Below are 17,901 nucleotides of genomic sequence, written 5' to 3' on the forward strand. Positions count from 1 at the left end.
ACCACAACTGAGGTATTATTTCACACCTGTTAGAGTGGCCATCATCAAGCCAAGACAACGTAAGTGCAAGGATGTGGAAAAAAAGAATCCTGGGCACTGTTGCTGGGACTGTAATTGGTACAGCTACTATGGAAAACAGTATGGAGACCCTGAAAAAAACAAAAACAGAACTACCCTATGATCAAACGATTCTACCTCTGGGACTCTATCCAAAGGAAATGAAAACACTAACACAATGGAATGTCATTCTGCTATGAAAAAGAAATGCTATCATTTTCAACAACATGGATGGACCTCAAAGGCATTATGCTAAGTGAAATAAATTAGAGAAAGACAGATAGTATGTGATCTCACATGTGGAATCTTGGAAAAAAAAACACAACAACCTCATAAAAAGAGATCAGACTCCTGGTTACCAGAGGCAGAGTCTGGGGGAGGGAAACTGAAGGAAGATGGTCAGAAGGTACAAACTTCTGAGTCTAAGATCAGTGTGAGGGGTGTAATATACAACATGATGACTACAGCAAACACTGATACATGATACATAGGAAAGTCGTTGAAAGTAAATCTCAAGAATTCTCAGAGAAATTTTTTTACCTTTTATTCTTATTGTATCTACACAAGAAGATATAAGCTGAACCTATTGCAGTAATAATTTAATAAGAAATATAAATCAAACCATTATGCTCTATGCCTTAAACATACAGTGATGTACATCAATTATTTCTCAATAGAACCCGGGTTGGGGGAGGCCACAAGATGCAGTGTGGGTAGGAGTGGTGACGCATGAGATGGGGAGGGTGGCATCAGGGTTTCCGGCAGGGCCAGGAGTGGATGCTGAAACTGATGAAGCAGGAAGTTGAGCAGATTTGGGGAAAGGTGTACCTGTGCAGGAGAAAAGGCTCTTCAGTGTGGGGACAGGTCGGCATGATGTAATGTGGGAGGCAGAGACAATCGTGTTGGGGTTACTGTCAGGTTTTCTGGTTCTTACTGTGTCAGTTTTAATAATGGTCACACATTAATTCCTATGCACTGAATTTTTTCAGCAATCAGCTGGAGCACGCTTTTATAGTTTCAAATTTTATATGCTTCGTATATTTCTTTTTTCCTCATTTCTTGATTGGCTTTCCGTTCCCTAGAAGAGATACACTCTTGGATATACCTAACACTTTCATTAATGTTCTCAGGTGACATGGCCGAACAAACAAATGCAGAGAAGCAGTATCTGTATTTTAATTCTCAGCCTCATGAGAAATAACCTAAATTCCATGAAATATGTTTTCTCATAATCCCTAAAAAGAGACACTATTAGATATCAATCTGTGGAAATATATTCATTGGTTTCTGAAAGATAACACCACCTTGCAAATCTGTAGATAAAGGAAAACTCATGCTCCTATCTCCAACAGGCTCAACTGTTTCAAAACATCGAAGTAACTTTTCTATTTCTAAAACTATGCCACAAAATTTGCTCCCTGGCATGAAGCTGTACACTGAGCTCAGGCTGCACAGAGAGCTGACATGTTCTGTTGGAAGAGCTTGTAGTGGAATAGCTGATAAACAAAAGGTCTTGAATTTTTTAAAAAATGATGAGGAAGGAAGTCACCAGTATAGTTCAGCGATAGGAACATTATTTTCTGCTTCCTACAGGAGATCAGAAAAATTAAGAAGATGAGCATGGTAATACTGGAAGGCCCTTCTGTGAGGAAACAGGAATGTTGACCTGGCATTCATTCCGGGGCCAGGTTCCAGCCCTGACTCTGCTGCACACTGTGATCATAGTCCCTCTAAACCTTGCTCCTCCACTCAGCAATGAGGAGCATTCTGTCCACCTTAGTGGGGTGTTGTGCGATCTAAGTGAAAATAGGCACAGTAGTGGCCCATTGGGAGTGTTCAGTTGATGTGCACTCTTTCCTCCTCCATCTCCCCTGAATTAGCGGTAAAGAGAAGACTCCGCTGTGATGACTCCATCTGCTTGCTCACCGCTCAGGGCAATCCGTCATCCAGTTCTACTGATAGTCTTCTAAACATCTCAGATCTCTGCCTCTCCCAACCAAGAGATTAGCTGTGCCATCAGTTCTGGTTTCCAGCATGGTGAGAATGGCCACGTCAGACCTATTCTAAGCCTAAAGTGACAAGAAGGAAAAGTGGGGACTATAAAGCCAGGGCAGGGGAAGAAGTCCCCGATCCTGGGGAGGCAGACCCTCTGGTGTTGTCCCGGGCCACACATGTGGGCGCCTCCCTCCTGAAGGCGCTGTCCCTCCACGTGCCCCGGATGTGGTGGGTGCATCCCTGCGGAGCCAGGGCCCACCTCAGAGCTGTGTCCACCAACTTGGACCTTCGCACTGTCCCTCCTCTGCACTGTCTCCTTACTAGCTCTTCAGCTGAGTCCAGCTCTTCATTCTGTCTAGTTCTTTTTGTAACTTGGACCCAGATTTTGTGGACTGGCTGAGATTGATCCTATTTTTCTCTCAAATTATTGCAAAAGGTTTCTCATTTGCCTGACATAATTACATCATTTGCCTTCCATAATTACATCATTCTGACTTGTGTCCGCACTAAAGCCAGTGTGAAGGCTTTAAAACAAAGATTTGCCAATAACACTCTCTGCTTAAATCCTCTCACCCCATTTCCAAAAACTCGGCATCTTCCAAGTCCTTTGTCTTGCTCCGTAGGTTCGTTCTCAGCCGCTGTTGCCCCTGGCCTCCACCCCAGCCAGACTAACCAGCTGCACAGGGCTCCCTTTCACTTCTAGGCAGTTGCACGTGCCATTTTCTCTGGCTGATCTGTCCTTGACCGGCCTCTTCAAGAGAAAGCTCAAAGCGACCTGCTGTGGGAAGTTTTATCTGATGCCGCCAGGCTGCCCTAAGGGCCCTTTTCTCAGCTCTGCTCACCCATCTGCCCCTCTCCCAGCTTCACCAACCCCGCAAGGCCCAGTTACCTTTCTCGGTTCTGGCTCCTCGAGGGCAGTGACCTTGCATGGCTTACACCTTAATGCTGTGCAATATGTGAGGAAATGAATGAGGTGAATGAATAAACAAAACTACTTGTTTTTTATCTTATGAACCCTTTGGACTGTGTAATTTACTTTTTTTCCCACTTAACTTTGACTGATAGGTAAAGGACTATCAGGAGTTTATGGTGGATTGTGAAGACATTAGGTCTCCCCCTGGCCTTTCACATCCTTTCTCTCTCTTACCCGACTCCTACTCCTTACTCGGTGATTATAAAATGTCAACACATTTCTGAAACTAAGAGGAAGTATTAAAATATTTTAAAACTAAATAAATCTTTTATCATTGTGATAGGGCCAACTGATCATCTACCATCAATGCCTTATCTCGTCAAGTGTCTGAGGACCGAATGCCTCTCGGACCCATGATCTTTATACATACTTTACGAGAAAATGCTATGTAAATATTTCATAACTTTTCTTAATTGGCAAGATCCTGCTCTTTCTTCTATGGTAGCTCCAAAGTCACCTCTGTCAAATTGTTGCCATACTCCTGCAGCCCTTGTGCTTGTCTTCTTGGGCCACCTCATTGTTAATTCCTTGATTCCCCAATTAGATTGAGAACAATCATTTTCATATCTCCAGCAGCTAATCTTAGTTGTGAGCAGCTAGGAAATTTCAACATGGGATTTAATCACTATGACAAACATCTACTGAACTACCGCATCCCAAATACTATGAGAGGTACAGGGAACATAAAAAGGAATAAGACACTGTTCTTGTCCTTGAGGAACTCACAGACTCCTTCTGTAAATAAGTTATTGCAAAGCAATGCCAAAATCCAAGAACAGTGGAGCAGATTTTTAAAAAATGCTCTAGCAGGCCCTGGCTGGTGTAGCTCAGTGGATTGATCGTGGTTCGATTCCCAGTCAGGGCACATGCCTGGGCTGCAGGCCAGTTCCCAGCAGGGGACCCACAAGAGGCAACCATACATTGATGTTTCTCTCCTTCTCTCCTTCTCTCCCCCTCTAAAGATAAATAAATAAAACCTTTAAAAAATACTCTATCTAGCAAAACACTCGCTGGAGGAATAGGGCAGAACTATTGATACTATGGGACTGGAGAGTTCTATATAGTCCACAAGCTGGTGATGTGAGGAAATGCAGGGGTTTAGGGTGCCTGAATCAAAGGAAGTCACAGTAACAGCATCTATTTCCATGTATTATAGCTTTGAATCTCCAAGCCTCCAATACGATAGTTTCCTTTATTATCCCCATTTTACAAGAGAAGAGAGGGTTGCCAGAGTTTAAGTGATGTCCTTACCAGGGACTCTTACTTTGACCTTAGAGAAAAATGAGGTGTGGTGTGCTGCCAAGTGACATAAAGGTAGGAAGTCCCGAGCCCAGGTGCCACACACTGGAGAAGAACGCACATGCCCAGAGCCCTGGCTTCAAGAGGGACCTTCATTATCCCAACACTGTAGCCAATCTGAGCCAGGCCTAGAACGTCGGAGGCTGAGCCCCAGGGGAGATGGACATGGTCTTGCGTCTGTTCCCGTGCCCTGTACTCAGATGCGAGAGCGGGGAGAACAGGAGGAAAAGAACTGCGGATGGGATCTGTAGCTGGGGAGCTAGGTGAGGTGTGCCCTCCTTTAAGACATCCTTAAAAGGCCACTCACAGGTGACATGAGCCACCAAACCAGGCCCAACAAGGCAGTTGGGTGGGCAGAGCGGTGGGGGCAGCCCTCTCCTGCCAGCCTTGGCAGGGAGACAGTGGGACTGGGAGTGAAATGCTCGTGTCCAGAAAGGGAGCCAGTATTGAACTAATTCCTTAAGAATTAGACACCTGCTTGGCCAAGTCCAGGGACCAGTTTATATTTTAACTGCCCTTTAAATATTTCTTGGGGGATTTGTTCTTTGAGGATTATTGAACAATTCAGTCCCACAGGTGTCTGCTGTTTTGAGAAAACTTTGTGCTCAAAAGTACACAAATGGAAGTAAATCCTTATTTATTGTTAAACCTCCAGTCTTTTGAGAGATTCTTTTCTGAGACAGGTGACTCTGAGGGTTGACATAATCTCAGGGTCCTAAATGGAGCCGGGGATTCCTGCTTAACTAGGGTGCTCTCAACTCAGGTGCGGACCAGCAGGAGACACCTTGACGGTTTTTCCCCTCCCCTCCCTCCTTCCTTGTACTCAGGAGGTGCTTTTCTTCCTTGATCCTGCTCTTGCAATTAGTGTAACTGGAGTTATGATTTAGCTTATTCCATTCTGTCTTTTTGGTAGCATTTCTCGCTTCACTATTAAATTTATTTATTATTTTTTGGAGGGGGGGATGTTTGGGAGGACAAAAAAGTGACCTGAAAATATTTTAAAAACCATCATTTTTCCTTATTTTTGACTTCCGTTGTATTAAGCGCCAGCCAGAAGCATGAAGAATGGACGGGGAGGGGGGCCTTTGCCTGCTCCTGGGGTGCAGGGGATATAGGTAGAGAACTCCCGCAGGCTGAGAACCCGCGCAACCCCGCAGCGACCTCTACTGGACCCGGGGCTGCGGATTCCACGTTTACGCCACAAGAGGGCTCCCCCTTGTGGCTCCAGGGTTAGTAACGTCTGTGACTCGAATACTGTTTACTTCCGTTCTCTTTTGAGCAGAGGAAACGCTCTTGTTTTTTGAGGAGGGGCGGGGGTTGGTACATTTCTTTTTGTCTCCCTCAGAGCTGAAAAAGTTTCCAGATTTCTCAGGCTAACATGGACTCTGGCAGAGGACTAAAACGTCCAATTTCGAGTAACCAAACCCTGCCTGAGAAACAAGCTGCAGTAGAGTTATTGCAGAATGCCTCAAGGCTCCTCTTTCCCTGCAAATGAGGAAAAGGGGAAGGATTTAGATGAGACGAATATTCACTACGTGCCAGGCCCTTTCCACTATTATTTAATCTGAGAATATACTGATTTAAGTAGGAATTATCTGCATTTCACACAAGAGGAAACTGAGGCTCTCAGAGGCCCAAAGTCTCACAACGATGTAGGTGGTGTTAAATTTCAACCTTACTAATTCCAAAGCTTTGCACTGAAAGAGACAATGTTACAACAGGGGGGCGTTTCCTGCTCAGTTCCCTCTCCCGACTTGCCGCACTCAGAGGAAGTTCCTTCGGGTTTTAAATCCAATAACCTCACATCTGTATGGCTCATCTATATGAATTTTTATTTTTGATGAAGTCCAATTTAACAATTTTTCCTTTCGTTGCTGTGCTTTTGATGTCAAATCTAAGAAATCGATTTTAAATTCGGGCTCATGAAGATTTACCCCTATGATTTCTTCTAATAGTTTTATAGTGCAGCTTTTATATTAACGTTACTGATGTATTTGGAGTTAAATTTTACAAATGTTATGAAGTAAGGATCCAGTCCATTCTTCTGAATGTGGTTGACCAGTTGTATCATCACCATCTGCTGAAAAGACGTTCCTTTCCTCCACCATGAGGTCTGGGCAGCCCTGCTGAAAATCAGCTGACCATGAACAGATGGGTTTGTTCCTGGACTCTTAGTTTCATTCCATGGGTCTGTATGACAGTTCTTGTACCAGTTGATTGCTGTTGCTTCATAGTAGAAGTTTGCACTTCTTTTCTTAAATTCATTTCTAAGTATTTTTTTGTTGACGCTATAGTGAATGCAATAATTTTCTTAACTTTCTTTTCAGATAGTTCGTTACAAGTGTATAGAAGTATAATTCATTTTTGTATATGGAGCCAATATACTTTTAACCTTAGTCTTGTTTAAATTGTATTTTTGGTACTTGAAACTGAAGAACGCTAACAAATATTTTCCTCTAGACTTTGCTATGACTGGCTCCCCCAAAGGTTGCGATATAGCAATATGTTTAACAGTGTTTACAAAGAGCCTTCACGTGATTTTATTTGATCCCCACTCATCTTGGAAGGTATGCAAAATGGGTATTTTTTATCTGTATTTTAAAGGTGAGGAACTGAATCTTGAGAGACTATACGACTAACCTAGGCCTGGGCTTGATGAATGCCTTATCTGGTACTAGAACCCAGGTCTTCAGACCCTTAGTCCAAAGCCTTTTATGTAGTGTTGTCCTGTAAACCTCTTCACGCATGACAGACTGACAGTCCTGATGGGCCTGCTTGGAAGCAAGGGCAGGGCAAGGAAACACGGCCCCGAATAATGACACAGAAGCAGGGTCCGAGAGAATGAGTCATGACTGCACTGAAACTCAAGGGACTAAATTCCAGTGCCAACTCCAAAAAGAAATAATTACTTATCAACTGCAGAACCTTTTTTAAAAAGCCTTAATTCAAAAGATTATGGAAAATGAAACTGCACGCCCCCTGCCAAAAAATAGTTTGGAACACTTGTGGTAGATCACCTACATTATCTTAGGAACTATACAAGCTCTTTAAACTGCAAGACCAACAACTGAGGACGCAAATCAGGCATTGCATTTTTTTTAAAACGAACATCATTATGATGACAGTTGAGAGTCTCTCCTCAGACATCTGCAGTCCGCTCCACCCTCCCTTCTCTGGAGCCCAGGTGGGCAGCCATCGGCTAGATGGGGAGAAGTTTGGAGGACTGCCTGTACACTGAATTGGAGTATTCGAGAACCGGATTCAGAACTGAAGAGCTCAACCTTCAGAGCAGAGCAGAGGTGGACACCTGAGTGCCTTGGCAGAGGCCTTCATCCTAGGCCTCCCCTGTTGTTTCAGTAGACACAAGCCACTTGTTGACTGGTCCCAGCAACTCTCATCACTCTCCTCTTTTCTACCTTCTCTTTAACGTACGATTAGTAGCAGCAAGAGCTGCTTTTCCCTCCTCCACTTTTCTTGTTGCTTTTTTTTTGGGGGGGGGACTGGAACAATCACTGTGTTCAGGACACAGAGGCAGTGCAGTAAGGAGATAAATCTCACATTTTTTAAACTTTGAATCACTTTTCAATAGGATAGACTTTAGGAAGAGGTCACTAACCTAACAAAGGGGAACTTTTGACATCCAGAGCAAAAAAGAAAGAAAAGAAAAAGGAAAATCCCCACATACCACTAGCGCATCAGCACAGCAGCACTGATTTGCCAGGCTCCCCATACATTGCTGCTACAAGGGCCTATAAGTTGTCAATGTGAAATCAGGGAAAGGGACAATTCTGCACCTTTCCCACAATGGGACATTGGGCAGAAACTTCAAGGCTCCTAGAAGAAATCCTCTCAACATTCTTGCTACAGGACCAGGCACAAGCATTTCTAAACAGGGAAACTCAGGAAGATGAGCCTTCAGGACTGCCAGAATCACCCTTCAGTCAGAAAAATGTTAGGCTTTACTGGACAAGCTGTAAAGTTGCCAGGACCTGAGCTTTAGGAGGAGGAAGGCACCATTCTTTCTGTCCCAATACAGGCCTTCCTGCTCGGCATGCAGATCCATAGTGACAGGGAAGGATTAGGATCCTAGAATACTTATCAGGTGTGGAACCAAGGCCTCAGCAGAAAGAATGAGCCATTACATGGAAACCAAAACATGTTTTTTTCATCTCTGTTCTGAGTGTGGCACTTGCTTGCTTCAGTGATTGTTGCCAAACCCCATAGGACCTCTGGAAGCACTCTAAGCACCAAACTGTAGGTGCCCTTCCAAAAGTCTGAATGACAACAACAACAAAAAAACTGTCACGACAAACATGATTTATTCACTGCTATTACTACCAACTGGCTGTCTGGGCAACCCAAGAACTGTAAACAAAACAAGGCAAGGAACATAGCTTAAGAAGGGCTCTTCTACGTGTTTCTTTGGTTGTTGTCCTGGAGTTCAGGAGAGAAACCTGAGGTTAGGTAGGTGTGCATAAAAGTGGCAGATGCTATAGGTCTTAAACATGTAAGGCCAGAACCATGAGTTGTTATTCTAGCTCTTAGTGCTGGAACAGACAATTGAATACAACTTTAACTCTGCCCATGAAACCCAAAGCCAACATCATACGCAAAGCAAAAAAAATCACAAGCATGCCCCTTAAAATCAGGAACAAAACAGGGATGTTCACTTTCACCACTCTTATTCTACATAGTACTGGAAGTCCAAGATGCAGCAATCAGACAAGAAGAAGAAATACAAGCCATCCAAATTGGAAAGGAAGAAGTAAAATTGTCATTATTTGCAGATGACAAGATACTATATAGAGAACCCTAAAGATTCCACCAAAAAACTACTAGAACTGATCAATGAATTCAGTGACATAGCAGAATACAAAATAAATATCCAGAAATTAGTTGCATTTTTATAAATCAATAATGAAGCTACCACAAAAGGAAACTAAGAAAACAATCATGTTCACAATTTGTTTAAAAAGAATAAAATACCTAGGAATAAATTTAATCAAGGAAGTAAAAGACGTGAAACTCAGAATATTGCAAGACACTGAAGAAAGAAATTGATAAAGATGTAAGTAAGTGGAAGCATATACTGTGTTCATGGTTAGGAAGAATTAGCATCATTAACGTGTCCATACTACCCAAAGAAATCTATAAATTCAATGCAATTCCTATCAAGATACCGATAGTGTATTTCATAGAACTAGAACAAATATTCCAAAATTTAATATGAACCATAAAAGAACCCAAAGAGCAACAGCAATCTCAAGACACAAGAACAGACTACTTCTGACCAAGATGGAGTTGTAGGTAGACACACTGTGCCTCCTCACACAACCAAAAGAAAGGACAACAATTTAAAAACAAAAAACAACCAGAACTGCCAGAAAATCGAACTGTATGGAAGTCCAACAACCAAGAAGTTAAAGAAGACATATTCATCCAGATCAGTGGGAGGGGTGGAGTCAGGCGGCTGGGAAGACAGGGCTCCCAGCAAGGTGGTGGCTGGAGGACCCAGTAAAGTGGTGAATTGTGAGGCAGGACAGGCCAGGCTGCAGCTGGCCGGCGAGGCAGCGGATTGCCAACTGGGTGTTCCCACATTCCTGCCCAGATAAACGGGGAGAAACAACTGGGGAGCAGGACAGACCTCGGAACCCAGGGTCCCAGCACAGGGAAATAAAGCCTCAAGCCACTGATTGAAAACACCTGTGGGGGTTGACGTGGTGGGAAAACTCCTAACTGCACCCGAGAGCTTGTTGGAGAGACCCACAGGGTCCTAGAATATACACAAGCCTACCTACTTAGAATCAGCACCAGAAGAGCCCACTTTGCTTGTGGGAAATGGCGGAAGTGACTGAAATCCGGCAGAGAGTGGAACAAGTGCCATTGTTCCCTCTCTAACCCCGCCCCCACATACAGCATCACAACCTAGTGCCTGGGTCGCCCGCCCTGGTGAATACCTATGGCTCCGCCCCTAATACATAACAGGTGTAACTCGACCAAAAAATTATGGCTCAAACAGAAGAACAAATCAAAGCCCCAGAGCCAATACTTTTAAGCAACCAACAAATAGCCAACCTATCAGATGCACAGTTCAAAATACTGGTGATCAGGATGCTCACAGAACTGGTTGATTTTGGTCTCAAATTAGATGAAAAAATGAAGGCTACACTAAGTGAAATAAAGAAAAATGCACAGGGAACCAATAGTGATGGAAGGGAAACTGGAATTCAAATCAAAGGAGTGGAGCAGAAGGAAGAAAGAAACAATCAAACAGAAAAAAATGAAGAAACAAGCATTCAAAAAAAGGAGGAGAGGCTTAGGAACCTCCAGGACATCTTTAAGTGTCCCAACATCCAAATTATAGGGGTACCAGAAGGGGAAGAGGAACAGCCACGAGTGGAAAACTTACTTGAACAAATAATGAAGGAGAACTTCCCCAATCTGACAAAGGAAATAGACTTCCAGGAAGTCCAGGAAGCTCAGAGAGTCCCAAAGAAGGTGGATCCAAGGAGGAACACACCAAGGCACATCATAATTACATTAGCCGAGATTAAAAAATGAAGGAGAGAATCCTAGAAGCAGCAAGAGATAAGGGGACAGTCACCTATGAAGGAATTCCCATCAGACTGTCACTGGATTTCTCAAAAGAGAGCTTTAGGCAAGAAGGGGCTGGAAAAAAGTATTACAAGTCATGAAAGGCAAGGACCTACATCCAAGATTACTCTATCCAGAAGAGCTTTCATTTAGAATGGAAGGGCAGATAAAGTGCTTCTCAGATAAGGTCAAGTTCAAGGAGTTCATCATCACCAAGCCCTTATTATATGAAATGTTAAAGGGACTTATCTAAGAAAAAGAAGATAAAAAATATGAACAGTGAAAGGACAGCAAACTCACAGTTATTAACAACCACACACACCTAAAACAAAAGCAAACTAAGAGGACAGCTAGAACAGGAACAGAACCACAGAAATGGAGATCACATGGAGGGTTAGCAACAGGGGAATGAGAGGAGGAGAAGGGGGGAAAAGGTACAGAGAATAAGTAGCATAGATGGTGGGGAGAACATGGACAGGGGGAGGGAAAGAGTAGTGTGGAAAATGTAGAAGCTAAAGAACTTAGGACACATAGACATGAACTGAAGTAGGGGAATGTGGGTGGGAGGGGGTGTGCAGAGTGGAGGGTCATGAAGGGGGGGAAGGGGACAACTGTAATGGCATAATCAATAAAATACATGATAAAAAAATAAAATACACAACTCAGCTATATTGCTATTACTATTAGAAAATAAATTACCTTTTCACATTAAAAAAACAGACATATAGATCAATGAAATACAATAGAATAAATCCACACCATTATAATCAATTACTATGTGATGAAGGAGGCAAAAACATAAATGGGTAAAGATGGTCTATTCAGTAAAGGATGTTGGGGAAAACTGGACAAATATGTCCAAAAAATGAAACTAGACCACCTTCTTACACTATGCAACTTAATCCTATCTATGATTATGCATTATTGCACGTGAAGATTTTGGTATTGTTTAGAAATATGTGCCCATATATTCATCTCTATAAATCGCCTATGATGATGGCAGACCAAGTACAGATAATCGATTTGAAAACCGAGCTGACATTCGGAGGGACCACTGCCTAATGGAGGACCGGAGTTCAGAGCAGAAGGGTTAGGAAAAACAGGTAACCATGCTCAGGCTACAAGCTGGCAAATGGAGCATATACACCTTCCTCTCACCATCCCACACCTCAGTGACACCCAGGCGAGTGGGTAGATGCTTCTGTGCATGGAAGCCCCCAGTCTGGAGTACTTCATTGTCTGCTGCCATCTCAGAGTTCTGTCAAGGGGAGCCCTGCTGCTGAGTGTGGGTCCAAAGGCCCAGAACAACTCAGACCCCAGCTGCCACCAAAGGGGTGCGCCCTCCTTCACCAAGAGAGGCAGCCAGCCACCTGAGAGGAAATACTTGGTCTTGTGCTGTACCCTTTTCCTTTTCCCTTTCTGTCTTCCTCCTGTCAGTACAGAGCTGGGAAAGGACCAGAAAGGAGTTTTTGTCTTTTTTTACTTAGGTAATCCTCCCCCGACACATACTGAAGAGTGTAAGATCCTTATGTCCCCGTTGTCCTAGGACAGATCCTTGTACATAACTGATTCTCATTGAATTTTGTTAAAAAAATGTTTATTGCCCCAGTGCTTTTTTTATTGCTTGAGACATTGTTAAAATTAATTGAATCTGTAATCACTCTTAGCGCACTTGTGGTCCTTTTACCTCAACAACAGTGACAAGGCAGGATAATTTTGTGGTGTTTTCCACTTAGATGTCTGCCTCTCTGTTTTTGCTTTTGCACATCAGGAAGAAATCACTTCTTGCCTGCTCTAGCTGAAGGCCTGAGTCCTGACTATGTGTTTACGTGGCCACTGAGAAGCATTCATCTCAAGTAGAAGAGGCCATTTTCTTGAGCTATCACAAAAGGCTGAGCCAATATAAAGATTCCTTAAAAAGCCTAAATGCTAGTTTATGCAAGAAAGCAAATGCAAATATTTATCCAGAAAAACACATTCTTCCCAATGCAAATTCAAAGAAATACAAATTAAAGCAAGTATGAGGTGACAATTGCCACCACTTAAATTAGGAAACAAACATCTTAACACGGTAATCAAATATGCTAATATGTTTGTAGTGAATCTGCTTTATTTTGATAGCATACTGGGGAGCAACCTGACAATATTAATATCTACCAGTAGGAGTGTACTGAGCACAACTTCACGGTGTAAATGGTGGCCCTCCAGGTAAAAGTGTTTATCTTATAATCTTTGCTCTCAGGTGTTTTTCACTTAAGGACATAATGCGAAAGAAGTTAAAAGCTGCGTGTGAAGATACTGAGGACTTCTAGTGTTAGTAACATTACAAACCTGGGTACCTGAAAATCCTCTGACAACAAACATCTTGAAATCACACATAAAATATAGATCATATAATAAGTATCAGTTAAATAAATCAGAGTTACATGTATCAACATTATTAAATTTTAAGAATATTAGCAAGAGCAATGTTCATACAGTATGATGACAATCAGTAAAAAGTTTAAATGCCAAGTAATATTACATATTATTTTTAATACATACATTTATAGAAAAAAATGTAAAGCCAGCCAGTAACATTACCAAATTCACATTACTGATCACCTCTTCAACACAGCTGGGAATATTTTACCAAGGGTGGTCTTTCTACTATATCATTAATTTTATTTTTTTTAAGATTTTATTTATTTAATTTTAGAGCAAGAGGAAAGAAGGGACAAAGAAAGGGAGAGAAATATTGATCAGCTGCCTCTCTCGCACCCCCCAACTGGGGACCTGGCCCACAACCCAGTAAGTACCCTGACTGGGAACTGAACCGGCAACCTTTAGGTTCACAGGCTTGTGCTTAATATACTGAGCCATACCACCCAGGACTAAATTTTATTTCTTTAAAAAACAAAAAGATCTGAAGCAATATGGTAAACATTTGGTGAGTATTAAGATTTGACAAAACTAGGTTCATGCTAAAAACTTTATAATAAAAAAGATACTCACTCTATAGTGTTTTAACAAGAGACAATATAAATGTTCAATACATTTTAGAGTGATTAGGTAGAGCACGACATTTAAATTTTATACATCATGCAGTTGTAAAAAATGAGCATTTATAAGGCATATAGTGTAATCAGATAAGGAAGGCAGTTTTATAAACAAACTCTGTAGACACTCATTCAAAGAAACATCATCCTGAAATCTAACATTTCAGAATGGAAATCTAGTAATATAAAATTATTAGAGTCCAGTCTTCCAATCTAAATCTCCCAAACACATATTAAAAGCTCCTTCATTCTCAAAGCACAATGGAAGCTCTGACCTTCTGCCCTACTGAAGATGGTAGAATAAGTAAATGGCACCCTCCCACAACCACTTCAAAATTACACCCAAACCAAAGAGCAGCCACCGTTGAGAAGATTACCTTTCTGTATCTCCTATTCTTACTATCTCATAGGTAAGGTTAGCTTCCTGGGAGGCCTCTATTCCCCCTTTCCTCTACATGTTTAATGTGACTCCAAAACCAGTCCCATGGACTATCTTTCCTTCCTGAAGGTTCTAGATTTATTTAGTTTTTCTACCACAATAACTCTAAGCCCATTCCAGTATAAACCACTCAAGCATGTTTCAAAGCCTTTCATTCTTTCTCCTCATCCGTTGTCTCAATTCTGCCAGTTAATGGCCCTGGAAATGAAGTGACGAAGAAGGAATTCTTAACTGATGAAGGAGAGGTAGTGGTCATGAACATACTGCATCAATAACATTTCTCTGGCTAGTAAAAACAAGTGAGTCCTGGCTGGTGTGGCTCAGTGGATTGAGCATCAGCCTGCAAACCAAAGGCTCACTGGTTCAATTCCCAATCAGGGCACATGCCTGAGTTGTAGGCCAGGTTTCCAGTAGGGGGCGTGCAAGAGTCAACCACACACTCATGTTTCTCTCCCTCTCTTTCTTCCCCCTTTCCTCTCTGGCTAAACATAAATCAGTAACATCTTTAAAAAAAAAAAGAGCGAAATGTTTATGATCTATTGTTAAGCAAAGAAAGTTACACTATGAAATTCATGTTTGCTATGACTTAACTATAGATTCAAACTGAAGTAAGTTTTGATTTTGAGTAATAAAATGGGCTAGGTATTTGGATCAACTTTCCCAGTGAAGGGGGGGAAAAGGAAAAATAGAAAAATAAAATAAATTCTTAAAGCATCCAAGTGCTAAATAATAGGGAATTATTGGGCCAATATCTAAATGAAGGTGGTCACTGAAAAAGCTAAGTGGAACCCTCAAGCCACAGTGCTCAGAAAGCATTTTCCATATCTTCCCAACATGAATGTCAGTTTTTAGGACCTTAAAGGGCACATGGAACCAATAGGAAAACATTCATGGCACACTCAAAGTAGGAGTCTAACAGAAGATCCTCTCAGAAAATGCTGAGACCTCAGGTTCACACGCTCAACTAAGCATCTGTGTAAACTCCTGACTCGAGAGGAATATATTGACTGCTCCAAAGGGAAAACAAACAGTCAATAGCCAGAAGCTTATCTCTACAAGGGTTTGCATTCTAACATGATCTCTTTTGTGGTCCCAATAACTCTATGAGCTTAATTGCTTATCGGAGAATAGTAACGCCCTAAAGTCCCAGGAAGAAGCAACGCTGATCTTCTTTGAAGGTAAGTACTTTATCTTATGCCTCACTGAATTCTCATAATGATTTTCTCAAGAGAGGAAAAAAGTTAACTAGACTCACTGGGATGTCTACTTTCCTATGTCAGTGTGACTGAAGTAAGGGCTGCCCAGTAGCTGATAAAAGATTATGTCTGGGTGCATGTGTGGCAGGATTTCTGGAAGAGAGTACCATCTGAACCCATAGACAGGTAAAGAGGATCTCCACTCACCACTGTGGGCAAGCATTGTCCAATGCCTTGAGGGCCCAAATAGAACAAAAAGGTGAAGGAAAGGCAAATTTTTGTTCTCTTTCCTTGAATTGGAAAGTCCATCTTTTCCTGCTCTTGTACACTGAAGCTTCTGGTTCTCAGCCTTTAGACTGGTACTGAATTATATGAAATGGCTAAATTAAAGAAATGGCTTTCTTGGTTCTCCAGCTTGCAGACAGCAAGTTGTTGGACTTTGTGGCCTCCATAATTGCATGAGCCAATAACTCTAATAAATCTTCCCATATGTAATATGAATCAACCATACACACACACATGGAAAGATTGAATGGCCAACAAACCATATATACATGTTATATACACACACACACATATATTTCTGTTTCTCTGAAAAACTCAGACTAGTGCACACAAGACAAGCAAGCGCTTGCAGAAACTAAAGAGAAACAGACACACAAGCTTCATATTGGAATTTTCAGACAGACTACAAAAACTTTTGTTTACTTTACTGAACAACAAAAAAAGACAGTCTAGAACAGAGGTGTCAAACTCATTTTCACCAGGGGCCACATCAGTCTCACGGTTGCCTTCAAAAAGCTGAAATAATTTTAGGACTGTGTAAATGTAACTACTCCTTAACTGTTAAGGGGTTGAAATTACATTCAGCCCTTTGAAGGCAATCATGAGGCTGATGTAGCCCCTGGTGAAATGAATTTGACACCTCTGATCTAGAAAATATCAGTGGGAATGAAAAACTTATTATAAGCTTTTAAGAACACAGTTTTTTTAAAAAACTAAACAGAACTTGACTACTTGACATTTTAAAAATTGGATAGACAGATTTAATAATAGATTCAACATAGCTGAAGAGAGGATTATTAGACTAGAAGGTAGCTCAGAAAAAGTTACTCAGAATGGAGAAGAGAGAGATGAGGAGATGGAAAATGTGAAAGAGAGAGTATGAGATATGGAGGACAGAGTGAGAAAGTCAAAATACATTTGTTAGGAATTCTCATATAACAGAAAGAATGACATGGGAAAAAGGCAATGTCTGAGTTTAGAACACATACTTTAGATGCTCAGAAATAAATAAAGAGGATAAATAAAAAGAAATTCACTCATCGGTATTTAATAGTGGAACTGCAGAAAATTAAAGTCAAAAAGAAAAATTTTTTAAATGGCAACAATTTGTGAACACATGAACCAAACTTGTGGACATTATGCTAAGTGAAGTAAGTCAGACAGAAAAAGACACATACTATGTGATACTGTATAGTGTCACTTATATGTGGGATCTCAAAGAGCCAAACTCATGGGAAAAGAGACTAGCACTGCAATTACCAAGGGCTGGGTAAGGAGTGTTAAAAATGAGGAGACACCAGTCAAAAAGTACAAACTTCCAGTTATAGAATGCATCATTTCTGGGGACCAGAAATGTACAGCAGGGTGACTAGAGTTAACTACTCATAAGAAAATAGACTTTAAATGTTCTTACCCCAATAACAATAACAACAAAAAGGTACTTAAATGAGATGATGAATGTGTTAAGTAACCTTATGGTAACCTTATCACAATATATGAATCACATTGTACATTTAAACTTACATAATGTGGTGTGTAAATTATATCCCAATAAAGATGAAAAATTAAAAAATAAAAGCACAAGAAAAAAATTGGTTATCTTGAGAGTAAGCTTCTCAACTGCAACAATAAAAATAAGAAGATAATAGCGTCCAGCCAAGATGGAGGCACAGGTAGACACACTGTACCTCCTCGCGCAACCAAAAGAAGGACAACAACAAATTTAAAAACAAAAACCAACCAGAACTGACAGAAAACCGAATTGTATGGAAGTCCAACAACCAAAAAGTTAAAGAAGAAAACATTCAACCAGACCTGTAGGAGGAGCAAAGATGGGTCGTCGGGCGGAGAGAACTCGCAGCAAGGTGGCAGCCGGAGGACCCACTGAGGCAGCGGCTGGCAGACAGGGAGGTCTCACACTTGCATGCAGATAAACTTGGAGGAAGAACCAGGAAGCAAGACAGACCAAACAACCCACGGTTCCAGAGCAGAAAAATAAAGTCTCAAAGCCTCTGACTGAAAACA

The sequence above is a fragment of the Artibeus jamaicensis genome, unplaced genomic scaffold (assembly GCF_021234435.1).
Source record: "Artibeus jamaicensis isolate MK-2021 breed Jamaican fruit bat unplaced genomic scaffold, CSHL_Jam_final contig_402, whole genome shotgun sequence".
Lineage (NCBI taxonomy): Eukaryota > Metazoa > Chordata > Mammalia > Chiroptera > Phyllostomidae > Artibeus > Artibeus jamaicensis.